This window comes from Silene latifolia, chromosome 11 (assembly GCF_048544455.1).
Source record: "Silene latifolia isolate original U9 population chromosome 11, ASM4854445v1, whole genome shotgun sequence".
NCBI classification, from domain to species: Eukaryota; Viridiplantae; Streptophyta; class Magnoliopsida; order Caryophyllales; family Caryophyllaceae; genus Silene; species Silene latifolia.
Genome location: NC_133536.1, coordinates 204,326,768 through 204,333,106, shown reverse-complemented (window position 1 = coordinate 204,333,106; position 6,339 = coordinate 204,326,768).

The following is a 6,339-nucleotide window of genomic DNA, read 5'->3' as shown; positions in this document are numbered from 1 at the left end:
TGCCATAAACCAGTATTTCTCGAATCTCGGATAATCGTGAAAAATGGATTAATGCTCGTTTAATGCTCGTTATTAGAGGCTGAATCGAATAGGTTCACTCCTGAAATAACCTCCGACGCGTGATAGAAAACCGGGAGAAAAAGAAACTAGGTGCGGTACGACCTCCCAAACGGCTCAAATTGAAGTGTATAATGCACGGTTTTTCGGGATTCCAGGGTCCCGGAATAAAATTCTCCGGAAATCACAGAGAAAGTTCCTCGGGTCAGATAAAGCAGCCACGCAAAAGTTGAGTAATAACAGATGACATTTTGGGGTGCCGGTATACCTTAAACCAGCATTCGTCGAATCTCGGATAATCGTGAAAAATGGATTAATGCTCGTTTAATGCTCGTTATTAGAAGTTCAATCGATAGGTTAACTCCTGAAATGCCCTCGGACGCGTGATAGAAAAACCGGGAGAAAAAGAAACTGGGTCAGGTACGACCTCCCGAACGGCTCAAATTGAAGTGTTATAATACACGGTTTTTCGGGATTCCAGGGTCCCGGAATAAAATTATCCGGAAATCACATAGAAAGTTCCTCGGGTGAGATAAAGTGGCTACGCAAAATTTGAGTAGCAACGGAAGATATTTGGGAGTGCCGGTATGCCATAAACCAGTATTCCTCGAATCTCGGATAATCGTGAAAAATGGATTAATGCTCTTTTAATGCTCGTTATTAGAGGCTGAATCGAATATGTTAACTCCTGAAATGACCTCATATGCGTGATAGAAAAACCGGGAGAAAAAGAAACTGGGTCTGTACGACCTCCAGAACGGCTCAAATTGAAGTGTATACACGGTTTTTCGGGATTCCAGGGTCCCGGAACAAAATTCTCCGGAAATCACATAGAAAGTTCATCGGGTCAGATAAAGCGGCCACGCAAAATTTGAGTAGCATCGGAAGACATTTGGGGGTGCCGGTATGCCATAAACCAGCATTCGCCGAACCTCGGATAATCGTGAAAAATTGATTAATGATCGTTTAATGCCTGTATTAGAGGTTCAATCGATAGGTTAAATCCTGAAATGCCCTCGGACGTGTAATAGAAAAACCGGGAGAAAAAGAAACTGGGTCAGGTACGACCTCCCGAACGGCTCAAATTGAAGTGTTATAATACACGGTTTTTCGGGATTCCAGGGTCCCGGAACAAAATTATCCGGAAATCACATAGAAAGTTCCTCGGGTGAGATAAAGTGGCTACGCAAAATTTGAGTAGCAACGGAAGATATTTGGGAGTGCCGGTATGCCATAAACCAGTATTCCTCGAATCTCGGATAATGTGAAAAATGGATTAATGCTCGTTTAATGCTCGTTATTAGAGGCTGAATCGAATAGGTTAACTCCTGAAATAACCTCGGACGCGTGATAGAAAACCGGGAGAAAAAGAAACTAGGTGCGGTACGACCTCCTAATCGGCTCAAATTGAAATCTATAATACACGGTTTTTCAGGATTCCAGGGTCCCGGAATAAAATTCTCCGGAAATCACAGAGAAAGTTCCTCGGGTCAGATAAAGCGGCCACGCAAAAGTTGAGTAATAACAGATGACATTTTGGGGTGCCGGTATGCCATAAACCAGCATTCGTCGAATCTCGGATAATCGTGAAAAATGGATTAATGCTCGTTTAATGCTCGTGATTAGAGGCTGAATCGAATATATTAACTCCTGAAATGACCTCGGACGCGTGATAGAAAAACGGGGACAAAAAGAAACTGGGTCCGGTACGACCTCCCGAACGGCTCAAATTGAAGTGTCTAGAACACGGTGTTTCGGGATTCCAGGGTCCCGGAACAAAATTATCCGGAAATCACATAGAAAGTTCCTCGGGTCAGATAAAGCGGCCACGCAAAATTTGAGTGGCAACGGCAGACATTTGGGGGTGCCGGTATGACATAAACCAGCATTCGTCGAACCTCGGATAATCGTGAAAAATAGATTAATGCCCGTTTAATGCTCGTTATTAGAGGCTAAATCGAATAGGTTAACTCCTGAAATGACCTTGGACGCGTGATAGAAAAACGGGGAGAAAAAGAAACTGGGTCCGATACAACCTCTCGAACGGCTTAAATTGAAGTGTATAATACACGGTTTTTCGGGGTTCCAGGGTCCCGGAATAAAATTCTCCGGAAATCACATAGAAAGTTCCTCGGGTCAGATAAAGCGGCCACGCAAAAGTTGAGTAGCAACGGATGACATTTGGGGGTTCCGGTATGCCACAAACCAGCATTCGTCGAACCTCGGATAATCGTGAAAAATGGATTAATGTTCGTTTAATGCTCGTTATTAGAGGCTGAATCGAATAGGTTAACGCCTGAAATGACCTCGGGCGCGTGATAGAAAAACGGGGAGAAAAATAAACTGGGTCCGGTACGACCTCCCGAACGGCTCAAATTGAAGTGTAATACACGGTGTTTCGGGATTCCAGGGTCCCGGAACAAAATTATCCGGAAATCACATAGAAAGTTCCTCGGGTCAGATAAAGCGGCTACGCAAAATTTGAGTAGTAACGACATACATTTGGGGGTGGTGGTATGACATAAACCAACATTCGTCAATACTCGGATAATCGTGAAAAATGGATTAATGCTCGTTTAATGCTCGTTATTAGAGGCTGAATCGAATATGTTAACTCCTGAAATGACCTCGGACGTGTGATAGAATAACGGGGAGAAAAATAAACTGGGTCCGGTAGGACCTCCCGAGCGGCTCAAATTGAAGTGTATAATACACGGTTTTTCAGGATTCCAGGGTCCCGGAATAAAATTCTCCGGAAATCACATAGAAAGTTCCTCGGGTCAGATAAAGCGGCCACACAAAATTTGAGTAGCATCGGAAGACATTTGGGTGTGCCGGTATGCCATAAACCAGCATTCGTCGAACCTCGAATAATCGTGAAAAATTGATTAATGCTCGTTTAATGCTCGTTATTAGAGGTTCAATCGATATGTTAACTCCTGAAATGCCCTCGGATGTGTGATAGAAAAACCGGGAGAAAAAGAAACTGGGTCCGATACGACCTTCCGAACTGGTCAAATTGTAGTGTATATATAATACACGTTTTTTCGGGATTCCAGGGTCCCGAAACAAAATTATCCGGAAATCACATAGAAAGTTCATCGGGTCAGATAAAGCGGCCACGCATAATTTGAGTAGCAACGGAAGATATTTGGGGGTGCCGGTATGCCATAAACCAGCATTCGTCGAACCTCAGATAATCGTTAAAAATGGATTAATGCTCGTTTAAGCTCGTTATTAGAGGCTAAATCGAATAGGTTAACTCCTGAAATGACCTCGGACGCGTGATAGAAAAACCGGGGGAAAAAGAAACTAGGTCCGGTACGACCTTCCGAACGGCTTAAATTGAAGTGTATAATACACGGTTTTTCGGGATTCCAGGGTCCCGGAACAAAATTCTCTTGAAATCACATAGAAAGTTCCTCGGGTCAGATAAAGAGGCCACGCAAAATTTGAGTAGCAACATAAGACATTTGAGTGTGCCGGTATGCCATAAACCAGCATTCGTCGAACCTCGGATAATCGTGAAAAATGGATTAATGCTCGTTTAATGTTCGTTATTAGAGGCTGAATCGAATAGGTTAACTCCTGAAATGACCTTGGACGCGTGATAGAAAAACCGGGAGAAAAATAAACTGGGTCCGGTACGACCTCTTGAACGGCTCAAATTGAAGTATATAATACACGATTTTTCGGGATTCCAGGGTCCCGGAACAAAATTCTCCGGAAATCACATAAAAAGTTCCTTGGGTCAGATAAAGCAGCCACGCAAAATTTGAGTAGCAAGGAAGACAATTGGGGGTGCCGGTATGCCATAAACCAGCATTTGTCGAATCTCGGATAATCATGAAAAATGGATTAATGCTCGTTATTAGAGGCTGAATCGAATAGGTTAACTCCTTAAATTACCTTGGACGCATGATAAAAAAACCGGGAGAAAAAGAAACTGGGTCCGGTACGACTTCCCGAACGGCTCAAATTGAATTCTATAATACACGTTTTTCGTGATTCCAGGGTCCCGGAACAAAATTATCCGGAAATCACATAGAAAATTCCTCGGGTCAGATAAAGCGGTCACGCAAAATTTGAGTAGCAACGAAAGACATTTGAAGGTGCCGGTATGCCATAAACCAGCCTTCGCGAATCTCGGATAATCGTGAAAAATGGATTAATGCTCATTTAATGCTCGTTATTAGAGGCTGAATCGAATAGATTAACTTCTGAAATGACCTTGGACGCGTGATAGAAAGACCGGGAGAAAAAGAAACTGGGTCCGGTATGACCTCCCGAACGGCTCAAATTGAAGTGTATATAATACACGGTTTTTTGAGATTCCAGGGTCCTAGAACAAAATTATCCAGCAATCACATAGAAAGTTCCTCGGGTCAGATAAAGCGGTCACGCAAAATTTGAGTAGCAACGGAAGACAATTAGGGGTGCCGGTATGCCATAAACCAGCATTCGTCAAATCTCGGATAATCGTGAAAAATGGATTAATGCTCGTTTATTGCTCCTCATGAAACTCGACAGACCGAAAATGGAGGCGGTATGAGGAGGGATACAAATAGGGGTGTGAAATCTCCGTATACCAGGTCATGTATCCATCACCATACTCGAAAGGCATATATGCTTTCCTTGACAGTTTTCGTAACGGTGTGATGGCATTTTCGCTCTCCCATGTCCTATCGGGCTCTTGCCCGAAGTCCAGCTTGTAAGTCCCGTTCGCGGCCCGAGACTCAACAATCGGAATAGGCATCGGGAGCGGGATAGCCTTAATATACCCAAACTGACGCATGCATCGATCTCGCTGGTACGGCTCTACTATATCAAGATGCCTGATAAAACCCGATTAAAGCGATACTCTGCAAGCTCCTTGGGGACGGTTCCCGTAGGGCAACCATCGGACATGCTCCGACCTAAGATCGTCCAAACTATGACGATACATCTGAAAAGTATGAGAATCGCCCTTACCCCGAGGCAAGCTGGCCCAAGCCTCAACAAGAGGACGGTCCTCAAAAAAGAAACCACCGTCGGGTCGGAACCTGGGAAAGTACTCGTATATCCATGCCTGGAGTAACGGTAGACACCCACTAACACCAGTACTATCTCGGCGCGATGCTATCCCTAACTGTCGGTACAAGTAAGCCAAACAAGTGGCACCCCAAGCATAGGAACCAACCCGATCAAGACTATCAAACAAGGGCAACAACTGAGCGGACACCCTATCACCACTCTTATCCACGAAAAGATTATGACCCATTAAATTCAAGAGGTAAGCCCGTAACGAGTCATGCTCGTTCCCTAGGTAAACAATATTCCTCAAGTCCGATGTATGTAAACCGCCATTCTTGTAGCGCGGTGGTACAACATCGGACTCAGGAACTCCATAAAACCTCGCAATCTTCCTCCTCAGACCACTATCATCAGCCTCGACCAAACCGTCCACACGTACCCGCTCACCACTAACAGGTATCCCAAGAATACGCTGGACATCATGGAGCATGATACTAATCTCTCCAAAAGGCATATGGAAAGTGTTAGTATCCGGGTGCCACCTCTCGGTAAAAGCACTAAGGAGGTTATCGTCTAGACCGGTGGTAAAACACTCCCTCAAAACCCCAAGCCCACTCGCTTGTACCCTAACAGCAACAGTCTCACTGAGACATATCTCCCTAATCTCCCTCGCAGCTTTCGCCCTCTAGTAGAGCTTGATCCACGACCTCATATTCTCCGGGCTAGGGTCCGACCAACAGTTGAACGCAACGTGTCCACCAAAACTCCGTAGGATGCCAATGTTACTAGGACCACGAGGAACGAGCTCTCTCAGGATCCAAGAACTATCCCTCTTCGGCCTCCTCGACCTATCGGTGCTAGAGGACGTCTCTCTAACACTCGAATAGCGTCCTCTACTATCCCGGCCCAACCTCAGACTCAACAATCTCTGCGATGATGGGTTCTCTTGGACCCGATACTCTCCAGCATCCTCCTCCTCCTCGGAACCGTCATCCGACGGCTCATCCTCTCTATCATTCTGGTAACTACCAGCAACCTCCCGTGACCTCGCCTCCTCCGAATCACTACGGCCGTGACCGAGAGTAGGCATCATAACCATGTGAGACGTCTCTCGAAGTGGCGGTGGCTCTTTGTGGGCCTGCTTAACACGTAAACGACGTTTCGAGCCCGTAACAAACCGCCCAGCAGTACGGTCGTGTACGTTTGGCGAAGGCAGAGCTTGCATGATGACATTTCCTCTCTTATTTCGATCTCCCATCTGCATTAAGA